This window comes from Anser brachyrhynchus (genome assembly GCF_964034855.1).
Source record: "Anser brachyrhynchus genome assembly, contig: SCAFFOLD_53, whole genome shotgun sequence".
NCBI classification, from domain to species: domain Eukaryota; kingdom Metazoa; phylum Chordata; class Aves; order Anseriformes; family Anatidae; genus Anser; species Anser brachyrhynchus.
The window spans coordinates 804830-817496 of NW_027663485.1; the positions used below are offsets into that span (position 1 = coordinate 804830).

At 52.6% G+C, this 12667-nt stretch overlaps 1 long non-coding RNA gene across 1 annotated transcript; it reads right to left on the minus strand.

Moving 5' to 3' along the window:
- Positions 1–6661: 6661 nt before the first annotated feature.
- On the minus strand, positions 6662–9703 carry LOC308187415. Its single transcript, XR_013944674.1, has 2 exons — positions 6919–9703; positions 6662–6883 (listed from the first exon to the last, which is right to left on the minus strand). It is a non-coding gene; the product is annotated as an uncharacterized lncRNA (long non-coding RNA).
- Between the last annotated feature and the right edge of the window lie 2964 nt (positions 9704–12667).

Genomic DNA, 12667 nt, shown 5'->3' on the forward strand with positions numbered 1-12667 from the left:
CCATACACTACACCGCAGACACTTCACTCGCCTTCTCCTCAGTAGCTCACACATGCCGAGACGTCCAGTACGGATGGCTCATCCGCAACCTCCACGCCAACGGTGCTTCGCTCTTCTTTATCTGCATCTACTTACACATCGGACGAGGCCTCTACTACGGCTCCTACCTATACAAAGAAACCTGAAACACAGGAGTAATCCTCCTACTCACCCTAATAGCAACTGCCTTCGTAGGGTATGTCCTACCATGAGGACAAATGTCATTCTGAGGGGCCACCGTAATCACCAACCTATTCTCAGCCATCCCGTACATTGGGCAAACTCTAGTAGAATGAGCCTGAGGAGGATTCTCAGTAGACAATCCAACCTTAACCCGATTCTTCGCCATCCACTTCCTACTGCCCTTCCTAATTGCAGGAATCACCCTAGTCCACCTAACCTTCCTACACGAATCAGGCTCAAATAACCCACTAGGAATCGTATCAGACTGCGACAAAATCCCATTCCACCCATACTTCTCCATTAAAGACAGCTTAGGGCTTACCCTAATAATCACCCCTCTAATAGCACTAGCCCTATTTTCACCGAAACTCCTGGTTCTTGGAATCCTAGTTGGGAGTGGTTGGCCACATGAGATGTACAGGATTTTTACCTGTGATTTAGTCTTGACAAGGCTATGTAATTGGTTTACTAACGTCTCATAAGAAAGAAGCATGAGCGGTTAATGCAGTTGGCTTGAAACCCATCCCCAGTGGTGCCAGTGCACTCTCTGAACTCACTGAAGTGCATCCCCAGTGGTGCCAGTGCACTCTCTGCACTCACTGCACTGCATTCCCAGTGGTGCCAGTGCGCTCTCTGGAGTCACAGCACTGCATCTCCAGTGGTGCCAGCGCACTGTCTGGACTCACTGCAGTGCATCCCCAGTGGTGTCAGTGCACTCTCTGGACTCACTGTACTGCATCCCCAGTGGTACCAGTGCACTCACTGGACTGACTGCACTGCATCCCCAGTGGTGCCAGTGTGCTCTCTGGAGTCACAGCACTGCATCCCCAGTGGTGCCAGTGCACTCACTGGACTCACTGCACTGCATCACAGGTGGTGCCAGTGCACTCTCTGGACTCACTGCAGTGAATCCCCGGTGGTGCCAGTGTACTCTCTGCAGTCACTGCACTGCATCCCCAGTGGTGCCAGTGCACTCACTGGACTCACTGGACTGCATCCCCAGTGGTGCCAGTGAACTCTCTGGACTCACTGCACTGCATCCCCAGTGGTGCCAGTGTACTCTCTGGACTCACTGCAGTGCATCCCCAGTGGTGTCAGTGCACTCTCTGGACTCACTGCACTGCATCCTCTGTGCTGCCAGTGCACTCTGTGGACTCACTGCAGTGCATCCCCAGTGGTGCCAGTGCACTCTCTGGACTCAGTGCACTGCATCCCCAGTGGTGCCAGTGCAATCTCTGGACTCACTGTAGTGCATCCCCAGTGGTGCCAGTGCACTCTCTGGACTCACTGCAGTGAATCCCCAGTGGTGCCAGTGCACTCTCTGGACTCACTGTACTGCATCACCAGTGGTGCCAGTGCACTCTCTGGACTCACTGCACTGCATCCCCAGTGGTGCCAGTGCACTCTCTGGACTCACTACACTGCAGCCCCGGTGGTGCCAGAGCACTCTCTGGACTCACTGCACTGCATCCCCAGTGGTGCCAGTGCACTCTCTGGACTCACTGCACTGCATCCCCAGTGGTGTCAGTGCACTCTCTGGACTCACTGCACTGCATCCTCTGTGCTGCCAGTGCACTCTCTGGACTCACTGCACTGCATCCCCAGTGGTGCCAGTGCACTCTCTGGACTCAGTGCACTGCATCCCCAGTGGTGCCAGTGCAATCTCTGGACTCACTGTAGTGCATCCCCAGTGGTGCCAGTGCACTCTCTGGACTCACTGCAGTGCATCCCCAGTGGTGCCAGTGCACTCTCTGGACTCACTGTACTGCATCACCAGTGGTGCCAGTGCACTCTCTGGACTCACTAAACTGCATCCCCAGTGGTGCCAGTGCACTCTCTGGACTCACTGCACTGCAGCCCCGGTGGTGCCAGTGCAATCTCTGGACTCACTGCACAGCATCCCCAGTGGTGCCAGTGCACTCTCTGGACTCACTGCACTGCATCCCCAGTGGTGCCAGTGCACTCTCTGGAGTCACTGAAGTGCATCCCCAGTGGTGCCAGTGCACTCTCTGGACTCACTGCACTGCATGCCCAGTGGTGCCAGTGCACTCTCTGGACTCACTGCACTGCATCCCCAGTGGTGCCAGTGCAATCTCTGGACTCACTGTAGTGCATCCCCAGTGGTGCCAGTGCACTCTCTGGACTCACTGCAGTGCATCCCAAGTGGTGCCAGTGCACTCTCTGGACTCACTGTACTGCATCCCCAGTGGTGCCAGTGCACTCTCTGGACTCACTGCACTGCATCCCCACTGGTGCCAGTGCACTCTCTGGACTCACTGCACTGCAGCCCCAGTGGTGCCAGTGCAATCTGTGGACTCACTGCACTGCATCCCCAGTGGTGCCAGTGCACTCTCTGGAGTCACTGAAGTGCATCCCCAGTGGTGCCAGTGCACTCTCTGGAGTCACTGCACTGCATGCCCAGTGGTACCAGTGCACTCTCTGGAGTCACTGAAGTGCATCCCCAGTGGTGCCAGTGCACTCTCTGGACTCACTGCAGTGCATCCCCAGTGGTGCCAGTGCACTCTCTGGACTCACTGCAGTGCATCCCCAGTGGTGCCAGTGCACTCTCTGGACTCACTGCAGTGCATCCACAGTGGTGCCAGTGCACTCTCTGGACTCACTGCAGTGCATCCCCGTAGGTGCCAGTGCACTCTCTGGACTCACTGCACTGCATCCCCAGTGGTGCCAGTGCACTCTCTGGAGTCACTGAAGTGCATTCTCAGTGGTGCCAGTGCACTCTCTGGACTCACTGCACTGCATCCCCAGTGGTGCCAGTACACTCACAGGAATGACTGCACTGCATCCCAGTGGAGCCAGTGCGCTCTCTGGACTCACTGCACTGCATCCCCATTGGTGCCAGTGCATTCTCTGGACTCACCGCACTGCACCCTGAGTGGTGCCAGTGCACTCTCTGGACTCACTGCAGTGCATCCCCAGTGGTGCCAAAGCACTCTCTGGACTCCCGGCACCGCATCCCAAGTGGTGCCAGTGCACTCTCTGGGCTCACTGCAGTGCATCCCCAGTGGTGCCAGTGCACTCTCTTGACTCACTGCACTGCATCCCCAGTGGTGCCAGTGTACTCACTGGACTCACTGCACTGCATTCCCCAGTGGTGCTAGTGCACTCTCTGGACTCACTGCAGTGCATCCCCAGTGGTGCCAGTGCACTCTCTGGACTCACTGAAGTGCATTCTCAGTGGTTCCAGTGCACTCTGTGGACTCACTGCACTGCATCCCCAGTGGTGCCAGTGCGCTCTCTGGACTCACTGCAGTGCATCCCCAGTGGTGCCTGTGCACTCTCTGGACTCACTGCACTGCATCCCCAGTGCTGCCAGTGCACTCTCTGGACTCACTGCACTGCATCCCCAGTGGTGCCAGTGCACTCTCTGGACTCACTGCAGTGCATCCCCAGTGGTGCCAGTGCACTCTCTGGACTCACTGCACTGCATCCCCAGTGGTGCCACTGCACTCTCTGGACTCACTGCAGTGCATCCCCAGTGGTGCCAGTGCACTCTCTGGACTCACTGCAGTGCATCTCCACTGCTGCCAGTGCACTCTCTGGACTCACAGCAGTGCATCCCCAGTGGTGCCAGTGCACTCTCTGGACTCACTGCAGTGCATCCCCAGTGGTGCCAGTGCACTCACTGGACTCACTGCACTGCATCCCAAGTTGTGCCAGTGCACTCTCTGGACTCACTGCACTGCATCCCCAGTGGTGCCAGTGCACTCTCTGGACTCACTGCACTGCATCCCCAGTGGTGCCAGTGCACTCACTGGACTCACTGTACTGCATTCCCAGTGGTGCTAGTGCACTCTCTGGACTCACTGCAGTGCATCCCCAGTGGTGCCAGTGCACTCTTTGGACTCACTGAAGTGCATTCTCAGTGGTGCCAGTGCACTCTCTGGACTCACTGCACTGCATCCCCAGTGGTGCCAGTGCACTCTCTGGACTCACTGAAGTGCATTCTCAGTGGTGCCAGTGCACTCTCTGGACTCACTGCAGTGCATCCCCAGTGGTGCCAGTACACTCACTGGACTCACTGCACTGCATCCCCAGTGGTGCCAGTGCACTCTCTGGACTCACTGCACTGCATCCCCAGTAGTGCCAGTGCACTCTCTGGACTCACTGCACTGCATCCCCAGTGCTGCCTGTGCACTCTCTGGACTCACTGCACTGCATCCCCAGTGGTGCCAGTGCAATCTCTGGACTCACTGCACTGCATCCCCAGTGGTGCCAGTGCACACTCTGGACTCACTGCACTGCATCCCCAGTGGTGCCAGTGCACTCTCTGGACTCACTGCACTGCAACCCCAGTGTTGCCAGTGCACTCTCTGGACTCACTGCACTGCATCCCCAGTGGTGCCAGTGCACTCTCTGGACTCACTGAACTGCATCCCCAGTGGTGCCAGTGCACTCTCTGGACTCACTGAAGTGCATCCCCAGTGGTGCCAGTGCACTCTCTGGACTCACTGCACTGCATCCCCAGTGGTGCTAGTGCACTCTGTGGACTCACTGCAGTGCATCCCCAGTGGTGCTAGTGCACTCTCTGGACTCACTGCAGTGCATCCCCAGTGGTGCCAGTGCACTCTCTGGACTCACTGCACTGCATCCCCAGTGGTGCCAGTGCACTCTCTGGACTCACTGCAGTGCATCCCCAGTGGTGCCAGTACACTCACTGGACTGACTGCACTGCATCCCCAGTGGTGCCAGTGCACTCTCTGGTCTCACCGCACCGCATCCCCAGTGGTGCCAGTGCACTCTCTGGAGTAACTGCAGTGCATCACCAGTGGTGCCAGTGCACTCTCTGGACTCACTGCACTGCATCCCCAGTGGTGCCAGTGCACTCTCTTGACTCACTGCACTGCATCCCCAGTGGTGCCAGAGCACTCTCTGGACTCACTGCAGTGCATCCCCAGTGGTGCCAGTGCACTCTCTGGACTCACTGCAGTGCATCCCCAGTGGTGCCAGTGCACTCTCTGGACTCACTGCACTGCATCCCCAGTGGTGCCAGTGCACTCTCTGGACTCCCGGCACCGCATCCCCAGTGGTGCCAGTGCACTCTCTGGGCTCACTGCTGTGCATCCCCAGTGGTGCCAGTGCACTCTCTTGACTCACTGCACTGCATCCCCAGTGGTGCCAGTGCACTCACTGGATTCACTGCACTGCATCCCCAGTGGTGCTAGTGCACTCTCTGGACTCACTGCACTGCATCCCCAGTGGTACCAGTGCACTCTCTGGACTCACTGAAGTGCATTCTCAGTGGTGCCAGTGCACTCTCTGGACTCACTGCACCGCATCCCCAGTGGTGCCAGTGCACTCTCTGGACTCCCGGCACCGCATCCCCAGTGGTGCCAGTGCACTCTCTGGGCTCACTGCTGTGCATCCCCAGTGGTGCCAGTGCACTCTCTTGACTCACTGCACTGCATCCCCAGTGGTGCCAGTGCACTCTCTGGACTCACTGCACTGCATCCCCAGTGGTGCCAGTGCACTCTCTGGACTCCTGGCAACACATCCCCGGTGGTGCCAGTGCACTCTCTGGACTCACTGCACTGCATCCCCAGTGGTGCCAGAGCACTCTCTGGACTCACTGCAGTGCATCCCCAGTGGTGCTAGTGCACTCTCTGGACTCACTGCACTGCATCCCCAGTGGTGCCAGTGCACTCTCTGGACTCACTGCACTGCATCCCCAGTGGTGCCAGTGCACTCTCTGGACTCCCGGCACCGCATCCCCAGTGGTGCCAGTGCACTCTCTGGGCTCACTGCAGTGCATCCCCAGTGGTGCCAGTGCACTCTCTTGACTCACTGCACTGCATCCCCATTGGTGCCAGTGTACTCACTGGACTCACTGCACTGCATTCCCCAGTGGTGCTAGTGCACTCTGTGGACTCACTGCAGTGCATCCCCAGTGGTGCCAGTGCACTCTCTGGACTCACTGAAGTGCATTCTCAGTGGTTCCAGTGCAGTCTGTGGACTCACTGCACTGCATCCCCAGTGGTGCCAGTGCACTCTCTGGACTCCCGGCAACACATCCCCGGTGGTGCCAGTGCACTCTCTGGACTCACTGCACTGCATCCCCAGTGGTGCCAGAGCACTCTCTGGACTCACTGCAGTGCATCCCCAGTGGTGCTAGTGCACTCTCTGGACTCACTGCACTGCATCCCCAGTGGTGCCAGTGCACTCTCTGGACTCACTGCACTGCATCCCCAGTGGTGCCAGTGCACTCTCTGGACTCCCGGCACCGCATCCCCAGTGGTGCCAGTGCACTCTCTGGGCTCACTGCAGTGCATCCCCAGTGGTGCCAGTGCACTCTCTTGACTCACTGCACTGCATCCCCATTGGTGCCAGTGTACTCACTGGACTCACTGCACTGCATTCCCCAGTGGTGCTAGTGCACTCTCTGGACTTGTTGTCGACGGAGGGAAGACACAAACGCTCAATATGAGTGTTAAGTATGCTTCAGCTTTAATGGATAGCTCAATTGTCTTTTATCGTGTACAGGATAATTAGCTCATACATATTGCAAAAGCCAAGCTCCTTATTGGTAAGCGTCATCTACTGCCCTATCTGTTAGTTCCGCATTCTTCTATCCGCTAGTTCCCCTTTCTAATCTAACTATAACTCCCAGGGCAGTATGCCCTCTACTATCATTGTTTCTAATTGCCTGGGATTTCTCACAAGAGTTCCCAGACAAGCTGCCTGGGATTTCTCACAAGAGTTCCCAGACAAGCCTTGCGTACGTGCCTTTGCTCTTGTTTTTCTAGACCAGCTGGGTGCGGTAATCCGCCATTTCCTTATCTTGCAGCTGCATGATATCAATGTGATTACGCGCAGCGAGCCAGTCCTCAACAATTCCCCCGTTTTTATTTTGAACCAAAAGCTTTCTATAGATTTTTCTATCAATCACCGCACACACTGCAATAAGCAAGGTACAATAAGCAACAGGGTCAAAAATCTCATGCAGAACTACGATTGTAAAGTAGTGTGCCTACTAGAATCTACATCAGTCAACAAGCCACTAAGCGCTAGGAATGTTGCTTCGCAGCGATACTGCTTCTTACTCGCACAGCACAATCACACAATCACACAATCACGCAGAGAGGCCTCTTGCACTTCTCATTCATACCACAAGACAATATCACTGAAAATAATTTGTGTGCAGCTTCAGGAGGTCCTTGTCTGCTCCCGTGGTGAGCGGCTGAGAGTGGAGACCCCTCCGAGGAAAAAATGCTCGGGGTGCACCTAGGGGCGTCCGTTCCACAGTCGATCCCACAGCCGAGCAGAGCGGCTCCTGGCGCAAGGAAGGATGCTATTATAGTTTGTATAATGACAGCAAAGAGATGCATTGCAATAAGGAGCACGTGTGGCATTGACCCCTTTTTTTTTTTTTTTTTTTTTTTTTTTTTTTTTTTTTTTTTTCTTTTTCGAGCAATTACACCTTACACATGCTATTACTGTTGCTAGAAAAACCCTACTAGTTAACTGCTCGAGCCTTTTTATTAGGCAACTAAATACTACTCGCGCCGCTACTATAATTAGGACAATTATTAGCAGTAAGCGTAGCCCTTCTTTTATCAGACCCAATATCCAACCCCCCATGTTCCCAAACCAATTTGCAAACAGTCTATCAAGCCAATTATCTTGGACCACTATCTTCTTGGTGTGGTCTCTCAGCCATTTCAGTTGCTCGTGGATTGACTCGCCATGGTCCGAGAGATTAAAACAGCACATTCCTTCGAGCTCTTCACACCCGTGGCCCTGTGCCAGCAGTAGAAAATCAATCGCCGCTCTGTTCTGTAACACAGCGTGTCGCAAGCTGTCCAGGTCCTGGGCCATTTCTGTGAGCATCTGCGTAGTCACATTTAATGTTTTCACCACTGTACTTCAAATCTACATTTTACAAAGTGACCAGCAAGTGTGCCACATTAACTGACCAACCTCTGAGATTTTACCTTTCATACCAGTGTCTTCTTGGGCTCTTTTAATTAAACACGTTTCTCATTCAAGTGAATTGAAATGCTTCAGTTGGTTTTATTCTCAGGAGCCTCATAAAAAACAAAGATATTGCACCCTCTTTGTTCAGTCATTCAATGTTCGTCTCTTTCACAGCAAATAATTACTTCATTGAAGTTAAAACTTCCAAACATAACTTACTAATAGTCTCCAATTTCAGCTCAGATCACTCGTTGAAAATACTCTGCTAAATACAGATAACTTACAATAACTTTAACAGTTAATTGTCCATAACAAACACCATGGTTTTTCTCCAGACCAATGTTCAAATTTTAAGACCACCCTTTAATATTTCTATGTACAGGTGAAAAACAGTCTTCAATTTTCTAGTCTTGTTTTAAATATAAAAGTTGGAAGGGACATTCAAGTTTCAAGTCTCCACACTGAACTTAAAAAAAAAAAAAAATCATGTGGAGGTAAACAAACCAAGTTGTATACTCCAGGAGGTAGAGGCCTTCAATTTGTGTTCATATATACATATGCACAGAATTCAGTGTTCCAACAGAAAAAGAATTAGCCAAAAAGTAATAAAAGTTATTTACTACTGTGACATTTCAAGACTTCCACAGCTTTGCCTAAAGACACAAACACAATTAACATAATTCCCTATGTGCTTTTTTTTTTTTTTTTTTTTTTTTTTTTTTTTTCTTTCCTTTTTTTTTTTTTTCTCTCAACTGTCCAGTGCAGGAAAAAATTCTCACAAAATTTCACAGACCTAAAATGTGCAAGCTAGTTTCTCTCTCTCCCTTTTTTTTTTTTTTTTTTTTTTTTTTTTTTTTTTTTTTCAAATGTCACATTTGCTTGTTTTACAGCCCAACAAGCTAGTTTCCCTAGACTAGCCATAGCATGAGCCACAGCCACTCCAGGCACAAGTGCCGCTGAAAAGAACCTTTCAGCAGGACCCCAGAGTTCGACCTGGTTATCGCAGTCACTCCCCAAAGTTTTTGAGACTGCGTCTCGTCCGTCGTTTCCATTGTTGAGTAATGTTTCGCAATTCTTGACTGTGTAGGTCAGGGGCAAACAAAGTCAAGCGTCCCAAATAGCATGGCCCCCCGTGCGCATTTGCTGGGATTCCCTGCCAGGCTCGATCTCCACAGATCAGGAATATACCAGGTGGTAAGGCCTTAGCAGTTTGCCTTGGCCATGTGCTTGACTTGTTCCCGTATGCCCCCATGGTGGTGTTGGTGGTGTCGTTGTACCCGCAATAGCTGCTATTAGCTTCGAACCCCCTTGTGTGAGAGGTCACATTAGTCCATTGAGTCATATTTTGTTTTCCTTTATTCCACATAAAGCACGTCTGTGTCCAGTTATTACTGGTGTTCCCTACCGCCACTGATCCCAACAAATCCAGTTCCTGGGGATCCCATGGCAAGCTCGTGTTCAGAGCCACTAGCGCCGCCACAACGGCGTCGGAGAGGTTGGACGAAAGATCGAACAAATCAGTACTTGCGGAATATGGTGCTAACAGTTGTTTCAGCTCCTCCTTGTTCCCTATTGGGACCCCGAACAAACAGGTGCGGAAGGGATCAGTCGCTTTGGCAAGAGACAGGCAGAATTGAGCCAATCGAGTTCCCTTCGGTATATGTAGCGGAGGGAACATGGCTGATACCATAATTTGTATCTCCCCAGTAAAGTCCTTATCAATAAGTCCTGTTAACACTAAAGCCCCATTTAATGTCGCCGATGACCTTCCAATCAGAAGTGCTCCAACAGGCTCATTATTAATTTTTACAGGTCCCATAACGCCTGTTTTCACCCCAACAGGCTTATTGTCCATCAAAGTCACATTTACTGCGGTTGCCAAGTCCAATCCCCAGGCTCCCTCTGGTGGCTGGTTGGAGGTGAAAGGATTCGTCTCGGTTGGAGTCTCCGCAGCTGCCGCCGCTGTTGAGGGGAAAGCCGCTTTTTGTGTCATCGCGGGGCGGCGGTTCCCGCTGGTCTTCCCGTTTCCCTGGGTCTTCCGCCGGCAAGCGGTTTCATTATGCGTATCAGATCGGCAAGAGGGACACCACACATTAGCCGTCCCACATTGCCTCTTTATATGACCCGCGATGCCACACCGATAGCAGCGTAGTGCAGGTCTTCTCGACGAGTGAGGTCCTTTTCCACTTTGCAGGGGGGCAAGGGCGGCGAATACCTGCGACTGACTAGCCTGCAGTCCCTGAGTAATACTTTCCCCTACCTTTCGAATAGCGTCAACCAATAGCGCTTGCGAGCCTATCGGTATCCGCGACAATCGATCAAGAGCCTCTTCTATAGTCCAGGTACTGGGCAGCGTATTTAGAACATTTCGAGAGGTTTGATTACAATTTTGAAGGGCGCATTGTTTAAGAATAGGGCCTTTGAGATATTCGGGTAACCCAGCTACCTGTATAGCTGCGGCAACCCTATCAATAAATGTTCCAAACGCTTCGTCTCGCCCTTGCTTGATGGACATATAGGAGGGCATTCCTCCAGGCTCCCTAATTTGGTCCAGTGCTCTCCTAGCTAGCGTCATGGTCGCTTTTGCCTTATCCGGCCCCATTAGGGCCTGGGCCTCCAAGCGATTGTATGCACCGACCCCCAAAAGCTCCTCCAGCGTGACCCCGTATAATGGATCTCCGGGCTGACGCTGCACCGCGACTGCCTCCTGACAAGCTGAATGCCAATGGGCATTAAACAGCAGGATCTGATGCTGCGTCAGTATTAGTTTCATGATATTACGAATATCGCCGGGGAGCAACACGTTAGTGGACCACAGATAGTCTAACATCTGTTTCGTTGGCTCCCCACGTATTCCTGACTCATTTACCGTGGCACGCAATTGGGTCAGTATTTTCCAGTCCAGATTTGTCATAGTAACAGTTATCTGGCCCTGGGCGTCTGGTGGAGAGTACACCACGGGGAAGGCGCCTACAAGCTCTGTCGCTGCCCCCACATCACCTTCACGTAACGCCTCCCCTGCTATTTTCGCCCAGAGTCCTGCTCTCTCCGACCCCCCTGATTCGAGTCGCATATCTTTCAAAAATGGATTCTTATTTCTCCCCTCGCCTGCCGCCTCTCCCTCGGGAGTTTCCAGGGGTAGAGGAGGTGCACTGGGTCGTGCCCCCTCTCCCCATCCCCCGGGTGCCTTCATGGTGAATTGTTGGACCGACGGAGGGAGGGGGTACGGATTGGCCTCTTCATCCGCCCTCAACGTTTTGCCCAGCCGCTCTGTTGCAGCGGCTGCTACTTTCTGTTCTACCCGATGTATTGTTAAAGCATTCGTAACAGCCCGCCACGGTTTTGCCAGCTTCTTAGCCGTCTTATTCTCACTAATCATTTCCTCAAACAATATATCACCAAACTTACGCCACTCATCCTCCTCAAACAATGTGTCAGGGTTAATAAAGCAGCCCTTCGCCACCCCATAGGCCACTAACCCCTGTAATTCTTTATGACAATCTATATCTGGCGTCTTACGCTTTTCTAAAAAGCACTTAAGTAAATTAATTGCCGCTTGTTTCTCCATGCTTACTCACGGTGCCGTTGCCCCCGTGCAAAGCGTGTCTTACGCTTTTCTAAAAAGCACTTAAGTAAATCTATTGCCGCTTGTTTCTCCATGCTTACTCACGGTGCCGTTGCCCCCGTACAAAGCTTCCGTTCGCGGCGTTCCGGCGGGACCCGCTATGGGTTCGTCCCGGGCGCTCTTCCCGAGTCGTCTTCTGCTCGCCCCAATCTTATGTTCCGCGGATTCCGGGTTACGTAGTCAGAACCGGCTTTCCCCTTGTACTCCGTCGCCTAATACCGGCTTACTCGTTTCGGGTCCTCGTCCAGCAAGGGTCCCTGTTCGGGCGCCATTTGTTGTCGACGGAGGGAAGACACAAACGCTCAATATGAGTGTTAAGTATGCTTCAGCTTTAATGGATAGCTCAATTGTCTTTTATCGTGTACAGGATAATTAGCTCATACATATTGCAAAAGCCAAGCTCCTTATTGGTAAGCGTCATCTACTGCCCTATCTGTTAGTTCCGCATTCTTCTATCCGCTAGTTCCCCTTTCTAATCTAACTATAACTCCCAGGGCAGTATGCCCTCTACTATCATTGTTTCTAATTGCCTGGGATTTCTCACAAGAGTTCCCAGACAAGCTGCCTGGGATTTCTCACAAGAGTTCCCAGACAAGCCTTGCGTACGTGCCTTTGCTCTTGTTTTTCTAGACCAGCTGGGTGCGGTAATCCGCCATTTCCTTATCTTGCAGCTGCATGATATCAATGTGATTACGCGCAGCGAGCCAGTCCTCAACATGGACTCACTGCAGTGCATCCCCAGTGGTGCCAGTGCACTCTCTGGACTCACTGAAGTGCATTCTCAGTGGTTCCAGTGCACTCTGTGGACTCACTGCAGTGCATCCCCAGTGGTGCCAGTGCGCTCTCTGGACTCACTGCAGTGCATCCCCAGTGGTGCCAGTGCACTCT